Source organism: Giraffa tippelskirchi, chromosome 7 (genome assembly GCF_054371585.1).
Source record: "Giraffa tippelskirchi isolate mGirTip1 chromosome 7, T2T-mGirTip1v1.2.pri, whole genome shotgun sequence".
Classification (NCBI taxonomy): Eukaryota; Metazoa; Chordata; class Mammalia; order Artiodactyla; family Giraffidae; genus Giraffa; species Giraffa tippelskirchi.
The window spans coordinates 155,671,545-155,686,207 of record NC_137281.1 but is presented as its reverse complement, the minus strand read 5'-3'; the positions used below and the strand labels follow the sequence as shown (position 1 = coordinate 155,686,207).

The window sequence follows — 14,663 nt, the reverse complement described above, 5'->3', positions numbered from 1 at the left end:
ATATTTTGGAATTTGCTTTTGCCATAGTGTGTTTAGATAATTATAGCTTCCTTTTTAATGACCTATACCTTCATTCTGATTTTCTCGACTCTGCTCTATATTAACATTTGGAAAATCTAAATCAACAACAATTATTTATTTCTTGAAATACTGCTAAAAACAGATTGTTGAGTTTGTGTTAACTTGAGTTAACAGACACTTCAATCAGATTGTGAATTTTAGAGACAATATATTCTTATATGTGTTTAATAATGTGGTTGAATCAATGGGAAAAAGGAGACGACCGCTTATGAAGAGAGGTCTGTTTCCCCTCCATTAAGTTTAATTGCAAACATTTCAGGCATAATGAATCACTGCTGACCGTAGGCCACTTCATTGTCATTCTGTGGTCATTGTGGCTGCTTGTGGCTGCAAGTTTTGTATCTTCAATTAGTTGTGGGAAGAAAATTGTAAGCATAATTGTGAATATTGTTGGAGCCCTTTTGTAAGTTGCTCATGAAAAGAAAAAAAAAAAGCAAATAACTTTTAGAGTCCTTTGGCCTACTAAAACTTAAAACTTTTTTTTTTTTTTGCCTCATGGAAGTTAAAAAAAATCGTTCTTTTATTTTTGGTTCTCTGTATTAGTCTGGTGGAACAATCCAAAAAGCCATTTATGAGAAATTTTAAAATGTACTGTGAGAAAACCATCATAACTATATTTTAAAATTGTTTTGCAAAGCCCTGGGCAGTTCAAAGAGCCAAGCAAACAAAAGATATAAAATTACTTTAGTTTTTCTCAAGCCTGTAACCATCAGAATAAAACAAAACTGACTGCTTTGGGTCGATTATAGAAATAATGCAGCCAGAGGTGCCAATATAGGGCAGAATTTACTAGAAAAGAGAAAGAAAGTCCTGGCCTGTGAGGTCATGTGTTCATGAGGTCATGCTACCTGCAGCATTGTGAACATGCAAATGTTTCCTGAAAGAAAACATTTTAATAGATGCTTAGTAGCTGGAGTCAAAAAGTAAGATAAACAAAGAAGGATCACAATGGTAACAGACTCAAAATACATTTTCTTTGTGGTAGATATAATTAAGAATTCAATTATAGTACCTATTTGGACTAAATTCACTATGGCGAATTCAGTGTTTAAGCAAAGAAGGTAGAAATAATAAGGTTGAGCTGTGGACTTATTTTTCTTATCTGACTATGAGTAGAGATGAGTGGTAATTCTCGGGTGTATATATGTGTGTTAGTTGCTCATTTGTATCTGACTTTGTGACTCTGTGGACTGTAGCCCACTAGGCTCCTCTGTCCATGGAATTCTCCAGGCAAGAATACTGGAGTGGGTTGCCATTTCCTTTTCCAGGGAATCTTCCTGACCCAGGGACTAGAACCCGGGTATTTCATATTGTGGATAGACGGTTTACCATCTGAGCCACCAGGGAAGCCCTGGTGTGTGTGTGTGTGTGTGTGTGTGTGTGTGTATATGCCAAAATACATACAAAAGTCCCACACACACTGATTGCTTTATGTGTAAGTATGCATATAAATGCAAAGAAAACATAATGAAAAATAATAGGATATGAAAAGTGGCTAAAGTGGTTACTTGTAAGACGGGATTGGAGAGGGAAGCTTTTGTTATATAATTTTAATTTTTTACTAGAAGTCATGTACTGCTTTTGTAATTATATTTTTTAGAAAATTAGTACAAGACAAAAACAGAAAATAAAATTTAGGCCTTTGAGACAGAGGATGAAAAGCTAGAAGGTGATTAATCTTTCTAAGTTTCAAAGTAGGTAGAGTGGCTGGAGGCAGCAAATAGAAAAGTCAACAGTGTGAACTTAGGAAACATGTTTCTCCTTCCTGGCCTTTGTGCCTGCTTGCTCCTTTGCTTAAAGTGCTCCTCACAGATAGTTGCAAGACCGATTCCTTCACTTCCCTTTTGTCTCTGATAAAGAGTGGTTTCTCTGGGTGGTTCTATTCCATCTTGCCCAGATACATGTTACCTGCTACCCTTCACCCATGCTATTGCCCTGAATTGGTTTCCTTCCTAGCATTTGTCACTGTATCTGACATATATTCATTTAACATTGATGTCTGTTCCCAGGGCTAGAATGTAAGCTCCATGACGATAAAGCCTTTGGCTCTTTCTTGTCCCGGAACCTAGAACAGTGCTGGGCACACAGTAGATGCTGAAAACATGCGTATCGAAGAGGAGAAGGAATCTTATAGATTGTGTCGTATTATACACTCTTAGGAACAAAAGCCAAATAAGATGGAACCTAAAACAAGATACCGAACATAATATAACCAACTGTATTGAAAGTTAACTTGTTCTACTTACAAGTAAGCATTGTATCTTGCATATCATATCTCTTGGGTATTTGAATGTATCTCTTGGTATTAAACGGAGAATGTAAAAGTGAAGTACAGAATATACAGAATAGGGAGAATTGTAGTAGCTTAATGTTAAGTCCTGGACTTTCCCTTCCTAGTAAGGATGCTTTTAACATGTACTATAGTTCCCTAATTTCTCATTGTTTCTACCTTATGGCTATTATAGACAGTCTCAAAGAAGAAAATTATGGCCTGGGACTGTTGTTTTAGACTTAAAAGCATCTTATTACAGAAATGCATACTTTAAAAATACTTCTCGGTCATGATGTTGAAATTACATTTTTTCTTTACCTCATTTTCTATTAAAGTAATTATTGACTGAGTGTTCCTGTAAGTGCACAACAACAGGAACGCGCACATTCAAATGTGACTTAAAAAGCTGTTTAGCTATTGTCCATATCGTCCAGAAGGAATGTGCTGGGTTTTATCCTGAATATTACATTCCAAATAAAAATCAATTGAAATTTTGTCTGAAGTTGTTCAAAATTGTTGGCTTTACAAATCTACTCTCCCGTATACACACTTGGTAATACAGCATGTGCAAGTTTTTAGAGCAAATGACACCTGCCTTGAGTATAATAAACAGTGACGATAGAATTTTCTAGAACTTCAACTAAAATGCAGATACTGGGGAGGGTAGTTTGTTATCTGACCTACGGTGCAAGAAAACTTGTAAGATACAGACTTTTATTGGTCTCTCCTTGTGTATTTCAACATCACTACTGTAAAATTAAATTTTGCTTTGTTGTTTGAGTGACTATATTTATCTGTAAAACATGTACAAAAATCATGAAGTAAGCAAGTGGATTTTAAATTGTCAAGTGCTTCAAATAAGCATGTGAGATATCGTTAATGTTATAAATGCTAGACAGCAAAAGTAGAGTTTTAAACAACCTAGTATGGTAAAGAAAGATAATGAATTTTAGGTATATACACATTTCTGACACTGAGGATAATCTAGGAAAAAATGTTTGCCAGTATGTATGTTTTTTTTGTGTGTGTATTAATCACCGTAAAGAATACTAACATAATCTTTATGTGACAGTTTAGAATCTTAGGATTACTCGACATTTTATGACCTCATCCAGAATCATCACAGTGCTGGAAAGGTGTTTAAAAAATGTGAAATTATTTGTAAGAATGCAGAGCCCAGGACCCTGAAGTCTAGCATTCTGGGTTTTAAAAGCATTTCTCTAGCATTCCAAATTTTGAGAACTACTTGTTGGCAATATTGTGAGAGAGACAATAATACAATAACCATACTGATTTCAAATGTGTTTATCATTTACCACCTTCTTGGTTGCTCAGATGGTAAATAATCTGCCTGCAATACAGGAGACCCGGCTTCGATTCCTGGGTTGGGAAGATCCCTGGGAGATGGGAATGGCAACCCACTCCAGTATTCTTGCCTGGAGAATCCCATAGACAGAGGAGCCCGGCTGGCTACAGTCCATGGGATCACGAAGAGTTGGACACGACTGAGTGACTCACATACACACCTGTATAGACATATTACATGTAGTAAGTCCTTGACTTAGTGACTAACACACACTCCTTTATAGGTGTGTTACATGTATTAACTCTTGGACTGAGTGACTAACAGAACCTTATAGGCATGTTTTATGTATTAAGTCCTTCACTAGTTGCAGTTACTCTGTATGATGGACACTATTGCAAACGTCATTTACTATTGAAAAAAGTTCGGCACAGAAAGGTTAAGTAATTTGACCACGTAGCGCAGTGCATGAGTGACAGAAGGCTAGAACGAGCGTTGGAACTGAGGGAACATGTTTTCTGAGTCTGCCATAAGAGTCCTTTTAAAATTTCCTTGGGCCACATCGTTGAAAAGAACTGTGGGTCAGAGGTGAACACGGCACAGGCCGCTGCCAAAGGTCCTTAAAGTCCAGAGGGGAGACAGACAAACCCACAAAGCCAGAAGAAAATATAAGAAGATCAGGGAGGAGAGAAAAACTACTAACTCTAGACAAAAATCTTCACAGGGGAGGAGACTCAAGCTTAAAGACTGAGTGGAAATAGCAGATAAGATGGTAGCAACATTCCCTACAGTATAAGCCATGTCTGCAAGGCCACAGAACATTAGAACATGGCATATTTAGGAAAAACAACAACAACAAACAATTCATTGTGCACAACTGCAATGTGTAAGCTGAAGATAAGTAGGAGGCAGGGAAGCTGGAGGGGTAGATCGGGACAAATCATGAAGAAAATGGCTTCACTGGCCACGCCAAGGCGATTGGCAAAGATTGTATCGATTTTGCCCCTGAGTTGTGCAGGGCAAAACTGACACTAATGTATGCAGTGGGGGAGTGGCCATGGACAGTATTAAAGAGGGAAATCAAACTGTAAGATTTGCTACAAACTTAAGCCAGTTTTCTCTAAAGCATTCACAGGAAGACTAGCACCCACATGAAATATAGTTGAATCTGAGACCTGTCAAGTCTGATTTGATCGAAATGAACCATTTTAAGGATAGAAAAGCCATCAAGAAAAGCTATGAAGTTCAGGGTTCATCTGGACTCTCCTCTCATAATTATTAAAAAAGTGTATATATGTTTATAAAGTTGTACTACTGAGGGCAGGGACTCTATCAAAGAAATAAGTTGCAGACTCAAGCCCTGACCTCGACAGGGCTGCCACGTGGCACACCTCTTGGCTTTTGCTGTAGATACTGCATTTTGCTCTATCCCTCAAGAAACTTGTGAGGGAAAGATGCTAATAAACTCAGAGCAAAGCTAGTCCTTAAGCTGGGCTTGGGCAGAGTGGCTTGTCTAGGGCCTCCTCATGGGCAGGAGGGCAACCACCAGGGTGAGCATCTCAGAGAAATTGCCAAAGCAAGTTTCAAGTAATGCAGCAAAGCAGACAGAAGCTGAGGAATCAGAAAGTGTTCCCGAAAGAGGGAACAAGTTAGCAAATTGCCAACAAATTGAAGTATGGAGAAAAATCTATATAAATTGAAGAATAGAGAAAAATCTCTACAAGCAGGAAGGCAAACTTTAGAGACTTCTGAGAAAATGATTATGGATGAGTTGCTGGGGGAAAGAATAGTGAAAGTAAGCAGGCTTGGTTAAAAAAAAGCCTCATAGGGAAACTTCCCTGGCAGTTCAGTGGCTAAGACTTCACCTTTCAGTGCAGGGGCTGCAAGTTCAATCCCTGGTGGGAGGAACTAAGATCCCACATACCTCGTGATGAAAACACCAAAACGAAAAACAGAAGCAGTATTGTAACAAATTCAATAAAGACTTTAAAAATGGCCCACATCAAATAAATCTTTTTTAAAAATGTTGAAAACTAATAGGAAAAGAGAAGAAAATTATTAAAAAAAGAATTTTTAAAAGATATGGTATATCTGGTAATGTTAATGTGGAAAATGACCAGGGGTGTTCCTGACTTTCTAAAATAATCATTTGATAAATCCTTGCGGCTTCCCCAATGGCTTAGTGGGTAAAGAATCCCCCTGCAATGGAGGAGACACAGGAGATGTGGGTTCAGTCCCTGGGTTGGGAAGATCCCCTGGAAGAGGAAATGGCAACCCTCTCTAGTATTCTTGCTTAGACAATTCCATGGACAGAGGAGCCTGGTGGGCTACAGTCCAAAGGGTCGGACAGAGTTGGACATGACTGAGCTCGCACGCACGCACATTAAGTCCTTAGCTGAGATTCAATCCTGGGCAAATTTGACGACCAAGCCTACCTTCTTGCAATTATAGCGACTTCACCAATTCTGCAAACCCTAGTGTAATTATGACTCATTCACGCAGGAGGCCACAGCATTTCCTCAAGGGAAGGCTCTTCTATCTAAGCTACTTTGCAAGGTTTGGAGTAGGTGTGTTCCTGTACAGATAAAGGTGAAGTGGGACACATGATCTGCTCAGACTTGAAAAATGCGCTATAATGCTCTTCCTTACAGGCACATTTTAAAAATTGCATATTCCTGGAATGGACAGTTTTCATTTTTGACTTTTTTTGTGGAGGCAATTGATTTCGGTACAGAATAGCAAAAGTATAAGGGCAATTATAAACACTGATGATACATATTAAGAAATGCTTTTTAAAGTGTGTAGCCTGGCAACTGAGTGAGATCTCTGAGTTTATACTTGACCTTAACTGCTTTTCAGAAATGCGGAGTCAATCATATAAGAATAGATTATAAGCATATCTTAAGTACCTGGGTAAGAGAGCAGAAAAGTACCTGATAAGTTTTAGTGTCAGCCAGTGCAGTGTAAAGTGAAGAATGAAACAGCTCTGCTGCATGTGTAAAAAGAGGCCTCTGAGGTATTGATTCCTGTTCCTGGCCCGTAGATCATGCTTGTAGCATTTGCCTTGCAGCTGCCGAGTCTGCCTTCTCACCTATATTGTCCTTCTCTATCACTACCTTGCCCAGCAGAGTGGATCAAGGAATGTGTTTTAAAGCAGGCACAATTTTTCCCAGTCCTTTTATCTTCCCATAACTATGGAAGTGGGACAACACAGCATGAGGTGTTGTCAGGAAAGGCACTGGAATGCAAATCAAGCATCGCCCTTAGGGCGAGAGATGGGTCACATGCAGACACCTGTGATGGTGTGGGCAATTCTGGTTTTTGCATTTTGAGAGGATAAAACATTGGAAAGATGTGCAGAAGTGCACAGTGCACAGGATGTAAGATGGAAAAGAGGATGCCGCTCTGCAGCATTAAAGAGACTGTGGAGGTGACAGTTAAGAACGCATAATTAGTTATTGAGATTGTAAGTGAAAAAAAAAGTCTTCATAATTTTCTGTAGTTATTATTTGTGTACTCTTAAACAAGAATTGCGTGCTCAGTCACTCAGTCGTGTCCGACTTTGTGACCCCCATGGACTGTAGCCTGCCAGACTCCTCTGTCCATGCAATTTTCCAGGCAGAAATACTGGAGTGGGTTATCATTTCTTCCTTCAAGGGATTTTCCCAACCCAGAGATCGAACCCAATTCTTCTGCGTCTCTTGAATTGGCAAGCTGATTCTTTACCACTGACTCACCTGGGAGGCCCTAAATAAGATGTATACTTCCTCACTTCCTTGTTTCTCTTTATAGGAGAAGGGATTGAACCCTGAGACATGGCAGAACTGGCTGAATTCCTGGGACTAGTCAGTTCTTGAACTCAGGCTGGCTGAATTCACAAATATTTAAAATCAAAATCTGAGGGAAAAAAGGCAGGTTTCATTTAAAATGAGAGTATGTGACATTAAGTATAAATGCTTGGAAATACTAGTCCACATGGTAAACAATATATCCTTCTTAAATTAAGAGGATATGCAAGTGGGTTTGGAAAAGTTTGCACAATTATGTTCAATGTCCACTGGTATAATCTGGCTCTGGGTTTATATTTACAGTGGAACTAAAGCCCCCCACCCCCACCCCCCCGCCCTCCTGTCCAGCGCCTTCCTGTGGACTTCTTGAGCGCCTCTCTGGCAGCACTGCACTCCACTGCTTCTGAAACAACCTGCAGAGCCTTTGGCTTTGAAAACGGAGACTCTTAAGCTGTAATTGTGGTTCTGTTTGTGGTATGATTAACCAAATGAGTCACTACCTGTGATGATAGAGGAAAAGAACATGAGGCCAGGAGGTGGGAGAAAAATATTTGCTAAGAAATTCCTTTAGCCCCAACAACAATTTGTTTTCTAGGCATATAAGATAGTAATTAAAATGGAGGTATTCCTGAAATTTACAATATTCCAAATCAAACTGTTAGAGTGGCCTTGGAGTAATTACCCAGAGCAGAATCAAAGACCTAGAAGAATTTAAACCAGTATCATGGATTTTTTTATTATTATTATTTTTTGCTTTTGAATCTTTGTTCTCCTGTTTCAGAAAATAGTGATGTGTAAGTCCAAATGGTTTTCAGTGTGCAAAACTATGAAAAGCAAAATGTTGGGAAAGTTTGCTTTAATTAATTAATTACATTTTGGTGGGGATTTGCTGGTGTGAAACTTTTTTACTTCCTGAGGATGATAAAGAATGAAGGCAATGAGAGAACACATTATATATCTTGATTATAACATTAATATTGTAATTGCTATATATTTATAAAACTGCACTTATGAAATCAATAGTAAGTCTTGACAATAGGTAGTGATATACCTAAAAAGTGTTGCAAATGGTTAACAAAATGATGAAGCCCGTCCCCAGCGTTCACATGAAATCCAGCAGTTCAGTCAAGCTTTTCAGTGTGGAGAGATGGAAGCTTAAGAGCACAGGTTGAAAGATGGGAGGTGACGCAGTTAGATGCTTATTATGTCAAAGCACTAAGGGTACATATTTCTGCTGAAATAATTATAGCTCACATTTAATAAACCCTTGCTATGTGAAAAGCTCTGGATTATTCAATCTCATGATGACTCCATAAGGTGATACTCTCATTATCTCCATTTTTAACAAAGAAGGAAATTTAGCTTATCATTAATTAGAAAATTAAAAATTAATACTAATTAAACTAAGCAAGTTAGGCCAAGATGGGGCATAAAGTTTTCAGGGGCCTGATTACAAATTCATACTCTGAATTACAAGGCTATAATACAGAGATACCATTAAAAGAAGAAAATCAGTTTATGAAATAAACATAATCTAAATCATATTGAGTTCTCAAATCGACTAACCAACTAAATATATGTGTGTGATGGGATAGGTGAGATTGAGAAGGGTTGGTTATTTGTAAATATTAAGGAATCTTACTACAAATATTTATAAATATGTAGGTTTTATATATATATATATATATATATATATATATATATATATATATATTTGTCTTTATTTAATTTGGTGTATAGCTACTTATCACCTACCAGGTGGTGCAGTGATAAAAGACTCCGCCTGCAAGTTCAGGAGACACAAGAGACACGGTCTTGATCCCTTGATTGGAAAGATTCCCCGGAGCAGGAAATGGCAACCCACTCCACTAATCTTGCCTCAAAAATTCCATGGACAGAAGAGCCTAATGGGCTACAATCCATGGGGTTGCAAAGAGTCAGACATGACAGAGCATGCATGCACAGTAGTTACTTAACAATATTATATTAGTTTCTACTGAACAGCAAAGTGAATCAGCTGTGTGTATACATATATCCCCTCTTCTTTGGATTTCCTTCCCATTGAGGTCACCACAGAGCAGTGAGTGGTAGTATTTTTTTTAAATGAAGTGGAGTGGAAGCTTTCTTCTATGTAAACAGGTTGAAAAAACATTGTAAGACTCACTTTCAAGTATACAGATAGACAGTAGTGGGTACAGCGAAACTAAATAAAGGATGTGTGTGTGCAGCTCAGTCATGTCTGACTCTTAGTGACCCCATGGACTGTAGCCCTCTAGGCTCCTCTGTCCATGGGATTCCCCAGGTAAGAATACTGGAGTGGGTTGTCATTTTCTTCTGCAGGGAATCTTCCCAACCCAGGGATCCAACTTGTATTTCCTGAGTCTCCGGCATTGGCTGGCAGGTTCTTTAACACTAGCACCACCTGGGAAGCCTATGGATAAAGGATAAATATCTCCAAATGTTCCAATATAACCCAGGGTCCAAGAAGAAAGTAATTCATACTAGAATGTTATTTGAAACATTTCAAAAAGAAAAGAATGAGAAAGTATCAGTGGAGTAAGATTGCTTGGTAAAAATGAATATTTGTGGTTTTGGGAGTGATAATGACATGTATTGCTTAGTATTGAAAATATCATATATATATTTGCATATGTAATGCATTTGGAGATGTTTTTCAAGTCATATAAATAAAAAAAATAGTGTGTGATAAAAGATCAATTAGAACTCCATCCAATTCATATAACAGTAGCTCTATAGTTAATGCTAATCCATTTTAAAATACAGTGCTCAGATATGCCCAGGGAAGATTTATTAGTAACAGAAAATACGTTGTTGCAACCACTGATACCTTAGTACTGGGTGATAAAGTAGCTAGAGATAGAATATAATTAATTCAGAAACAGTTGGCTTTTCTTGGGTATCAAGTTCAGCTGACTGGGCAAGTTCTGTCTTAACTGCTCCAGAGCTGTTTTCTAGCAATCTTTTAAGTCAGCATGCACTTGGCTGGACCTGGACACAGGCAACCATAAACTCCAGTGATTCAAACTCTGTTCTTTTCTTAAGTAGTGTTGTTCAAATTGCTTATCACCATACAGAAGGTTGTACAGTAAGTTTAGGTGATCTTATCTATCATTTCTAAATGAAATAGATGAAAGAATTGGCAATGTCCCAGTGTACATCATTGACTATGGGTAATGGTTTTATAAAGACTTGTGAACATAGAGGTGTATGCAAGGGGTAGGGGCTAGGCAATGGAGAGTCACAGAGACTTCTGTATGGTTCATAAGTTAAAATGACTGTATTTCTGACTGTGAATGGGGACTAAAAATTGGATAACATTGCCCTAGGCACAATTATGTAAAAACTGATAAAACTTGCAGCATGGTCTCCCTGTAATTTTGGGGTCTCCCTAGTCCAACTCTTGGGACTCCTATTTAGGAACATAGTTTGTTCTGCTTTCTGTGTTCGTAGAGCCCATTCTATCCTCCTTCAATGTAAACTTCAGTCTGGTGTTCACTTAGGGGAGCTTTCTATGTCTTCTCTTCATTGATCAGTCCAGATTCTATGCTTCTTCCGAATTAATTTTCTTCATCCACATCTCTCTTAATACTCTTTACTGGTACTTGATATGTTCAAAGTTAATGTTAAACTTTTTAATCCGGTATAAAACTGTTCTTCAGCAATTGGCCCTTGCCAATATTTTGAGAGTCCCTTGGACTGCAAGGAGATACAACCAGTCCATCCTAAAGTAAATCAGTCCTGAATATTCATTGGAAGGACTGATGCTGAAGCTGAAACTCCAATACTTTGGCCACCCGATGCGAAGAACTGACTCATTGGAAAAGACCCCAGTGATGGGAAAGACTGAAGACAGGAGGAGAAAGGGACAACAGAGGATGAGATGGTTGGATGGCATCACTGACTCGATGGACACGAGTTTGAGCAAGCTTCAGAAGTTGGTGATGGACAGGGAAGCCTGGGGTGCTGCAGGCCATGGGATTGCAAGGAGTTGGACATGATTGAGTGACTGAATTGAACTGAATGTTTTGAACCTCATTCCCTCCTGTTACTTTACAAGGACCTAGGATTCTGCAGAATCAAAACACTTGATGGATCCAGGTTGCATGAAGGCCTTTCACACCTTTGGGTTTAGACACAGTTCTATCTTCATTTAATGTTTATTCCTGTCTTTGTAAACCTTTAAACCTTCTGTTCATTCCCTACTTATACTCACCACCTCTGTAGGATCTTCTTTGATGCTCCTGAGCCTTAGCAATATTAAAGCGGTTTGTCTTTTCTGCCTTTATAGTTTCCTTTAACAAGCCTGTCTTTCCTATTGTATCTTATATAATGTTTTATTCCAAATTTCTAGCACAGTACTTGGAATATAATGAGATTAATTGCAAGGCCCACCGAGGCTTCCATGGTGGTTCAGCTGGTAGAGCATCTGCCTGCAGTGCAGGGGATGTGGGTTCAATCCATGGGTTTGGAAGAGTCCTTGGAGAAGGTATTGGCAACTACTCCAATATTCTTGAAAAACCTCATGGACAGAGAAGCCCGGCAGGCTACAGTCCAATGGGTCACAAAGAGTTGAACACAATGGAGCGACTAAGCACAAGATTAATAGTGCTAATATATATTTGTCCATCGAATTAGTGCCAATAAACATGGAAATGTACATTACATAGAGATATCATTAATATATTCTGGGCATACTTGATGGTTGCTTCCCTCTTTTCTAAAACTGAGCAACTATTAATTAATATACCAACACTGCACAATTGGAAATGGATTTCTACATGATATAGTGAAATCATCATCATTTAGAAGACATGAGTCTTTGAGCCCTGCAAAGAACTGCTTGCATAAGCTGTTCTTGATGAGTAATTATTTTAGTCTACAGAATAGTAGAAGGAAATGATTTGTTTGTGTAATTATGAATAATTTCTATACCATGTTTGTTTGTGGTGTTTTGTGAAGAGGAGAGTAAGAAATAATGTTATAGGGACAACAGTAGAGAGAATGGGAAAGAGATTGTAAAAAGAAGACAAACGTGTTCTTACTGTTTTTTTTACCAACAGTTTTGGTTCAAAGAACATTTGTTGCCTCCCAAGAAATATAAAGTAAGATTCAGATCTCAAAAATTTACTGGTCTTTATTCATCATTGAAATGTATTCATCTTAAAGTAACAGGGCTATAAATATAAACTCAAATTGTTGTTTTCAATTTTTTAAAACAAGCCAAACTAAATTAAAATGGGTGGTATGCTTGATTTTTGAATGCAAATAAAATAATTACCCAATACAAATTAAAATTTTGATCCTTATGATTTTATAGAAGTGTGCTCATCCTCCTTATGGAATAATAAATATTTTTCCTTTTCCTTTTGAACATGCACCATAAGTTAGATAATTTTTCTTGGCATGTAGTTTTTCAATCACACTACTGTTGTAATATATAATCAGAGGAGGATTGAATCCCTATCTTCCAAATGTAATCATAAGTAGATATTTCACACTAATGGTGGCAAGTGTGATCTGAAATATTGGACACATGTGGAACATAAAGAGATTAAGCTGACATTTGTGTTTCTGATAGTGAGGTGTGGATTCCAGAGACAACAGAGAGTTAGAGGGTGGTGGATTGGATTTCAGGGTTCAGAGCGAGTGAGGTGAGAGGGGGCCAGTGGGCTAAATTTTATAAAGCCTCCTCTCATGATTTCCACTGGGCTAGACACGGTATTATGACGTATTTCCATTAATTAATTTTAAAGGAAGGAATATAATGGGTGTTGCTGTGGGTCATGACTCCCTGCAAATAACCCTGTGAAGTACTCTGATAATCTCTTAATAGTCCGTGGACCATCCCTGGTGTGTGTGGGAGGGTGTCGAACAACATGTGAATATTCCTCAACAAGCATTTCCCGCCCTGTGTTTAATATACTGCTCCCTTGGGTGCAATATGAAATCCCTGTAGGTAGGGACTCCACCCTCCTCCCTGTTGTCTCAAGTGACTGGCTATCAACTGCCCGGTGGGTAGCTGTGACCCCATCCTAGATTGTTCATCCTCCAGCTGACCTGTCGAGCAACCACAGACACATGGTCACGGTCAGGAGGTATCAGCTGAGCTGGCTCAGTCCAGAAGAATCATCCAGTCAACCCAAAGAACTGGGAGTCAAACATATGGCAGTTTTAATTCACCAGGATTGAGAGTGATTTGTTACAAGGCAAAAGCTAACATAATGAGGCTTTGTGGAGAAATAAAAACTGGTCCTACTGTAACCATATCCTCATAAGTAAAGCATAAATATTAAACTCAGACACAGAGAAGTTATTTTAAAATGGACGTTCCTACAAACTCTATTAGTAAGATGCCTCACTTGTTTGGCAGAAGAAGAAAGACTAGACATTGCTTTGGTATAGTTGAGTTGGGTAATGAATCATTTTATATAACCCATAGGTGATATTTGAGTGACAAATGGAAAGCAAGTCACAATTTAAATACTTGAGAAGTTGAATTAGAATAGATGGAAGCCAGGGTTTCTCTTAAATGCTGATATTACAAGATTTGCCATGAGCATATGAAGTTGGGATAACAGCAGTGGGGCTGCCATTTTAGAACGCTCTGTTTGATCCATGGCTCAAGTGAATTTTGATTTTGTAAGTTACATGAGGGTTATGGCTGAACATAAGATGATTTTAATATCATTGGATGGCATATTTTGATAAATACAGTGACAAACACCATATTATTTTGCTTAAAATTCATTGAAAGTTTTCCTGAGAAAAGTTTTGGCCTCCAAGCATATTCCGATGAATGATTCTAATACTGTGCTAATCTGATACTTGGAGCTGACTTGCTAATATTATAAACATTTGCTGCCCATGCTGCCACTGTTGCCGCTTGCTTGTGCTAAACCAGATGTCTATTATCCATCCTGCCACCTACACATTCAACTGCTAATCTCAGGGAAGGAAAAATAAAATGGCTTATTTTTGTGTTGCCGCTACTTTGAAGGATCCCTAAGATGTAATGTTGAAGCAGATTTTTATCGTAATGTAATTTATTATAATATATTCACTTGTCTTCTAATGTTCCTCTAGTCCATTTGAGTACTTTGAACTGCTGTGCCAGTGGCAGTGTGGTTCAGTCTGTAATGTTATGGCTTCCCCATCAGAAAATCGTGTATGCCATTCTCATGCCTCTTGTAAGTGGTTT

At 38.3% G+C, this 14,663-nt stretch overlaps 1 long non-coding RNA gene across 1 annotated transcript in view; it reads left to right on the top strand.

Moving 5' to 3' along the window:
• Positions 1-2,136: 2,136 nt before the first annotated feature.
• Positions 2,137-14,663, top strand: part of LOC145512205 (uncharacterized) — a 32,039-nt gene continuing 19,512 nt past the window's right edge. The window contains exon 1 of the long non-coding RNA XR_014058391.1: positions 2,137-2,329. This is a non-coding gene — a long non-coding RNA (uncharacterized LOC145512205). The remainder of the gene's footprint in view (positions 2,330-14,663) is intronic.